The following is a 1328-nucleotide window of genomic DNA, read 5'->3' on the forward strand; positions in this document are numbered from 1 at the left end:
CCTGGCTGATGTCTGCATTCTCTTAGGGCCTGCATGATATTCATCTGGCTTTCAACATCTCTGCTAAGAAATCAGGTGTGATTCTGATGGGTTTTCCATTAGATGTTACTTGGCCTTTTTCCCTTACAACTTTTAGTATTTTTTTTCTTTTTTTCTGTATACTTGATGTTTTGATTACTATGTGATGGGAAGATTTTTATTTCTGGACTAATTTTTTGGTATTCTGTAGATCTTTTCTATTCTTATTGGCCTCTCCTTCAAGTTGGGGAAATTATCTTCATTTTTTTAAAAATACTTTCTGGGCCTTGGAGGAGAAAATCGCCTATAATTTTTCTCTATTCTAATTTTTCTTATGTTTTGTCTTTTTATTCTGTCTTGAGTTTCTTGGATGGTCTGTTGCAGGAATTTTTTAGATTTAACATTTCTTTGACAAATACACTATTTTCTTCCATTGTATCTTCCACAACTGAGTTTCTTGTTTCCATCTCATATAGTCTATTGGTCATGCTTACCTCTGTAGTTCCTGTTTTCTTCCCTAAGTTCTTTCTCTTCTCAATTTCCAATATTTGTGTTTTCTTTAATTTCTCCAAAAAATATGGAATGCTACAGGAATTTGCATGTCATCCTTGTGCAAGGGCCATGATAATCTTCTCAGCATCGTTCCAATTTTAGTATATGTGCTGCCAAAGCGAACATCACATAATTCTTTTAAATGATCATTAATAATTCACATGTCCTTCACTTGTGAGTTTCACATTATGACAGATTCTATTATTATTTGTTAAATGCACAGTCAGTGAATAATTTTCTGTGAAAATGCTCCCTGGTCAAGGCAAATATTTAAACAAAAATCATTTAATTGGGACATTGCTTATATTTTTAGGAGAGCATACATGATGTCATATTAGCAGCAGTAATGTTGTTGTAGTCCTTCACACAAACTGAGAACTTTTCATACTGAACCACAAGCTGGAGGCAGAAAGAGAGAGACTGAAAGAGACAAAGAGAGAGCTAGAGAGACAAATTCAGAAATAGAGACTGAGACCAACAGAAACAAAGATGTAAAGTGACAGAGATTCCATTAAGTCTGTTCACTTTCATTGGCATATCAACCTCAAAGCACGCCCTCCTATAATATAAATCCAAAAGGAAATACATGTTTCAATAGTTTTTATTTTAGTTTTTATTAATTACACTTTATTCACTTTGTATTCCCCCATAAAACACTATCCCCTCACAATTTTACCTTCCCTCCCCTTCTCCATGCATGCTCCTACCCAAGTCCACTGATAGGGGAGGTCTTCATCTTCTTCCTTTTGATCCTAGTC

General features: G+C 34.6%; 1 non-coding gene across 1 annotated transcript; it reads right to left on the reverse strand.

The window, feature by feature from the left end:
• Positions 1-589: 589 nt before the first annotated feature.
• Positions 590-699, reverse strand: LOC132651702 (U6 spliceosomal RNA). The gene has a single exon (XR_009589284.1). It is a non-coding gene; the product is annotated as a U6 spliceosomal RNA (small nuclear RNA).
• Between the last annotated feature and the right edge of the window lie 629 nt (positions 700-1328).

This window comes from Meriones unguiculatus (genome assembly GCF_030254825.1).
Source record: "Meriones unguiculatus strain TT.TT164.6M chromosome Y unlocalized genomic scaffold, Bangor_MerUng_6.1 ChrY_unordered_Scaffold_23, whole genome shotgun sequence".
NCBI lineage: Eukaryota > Metazoa > Chordata > Mammalia > Rodentia > Muridae > Meriones > Meriones unguiculatus.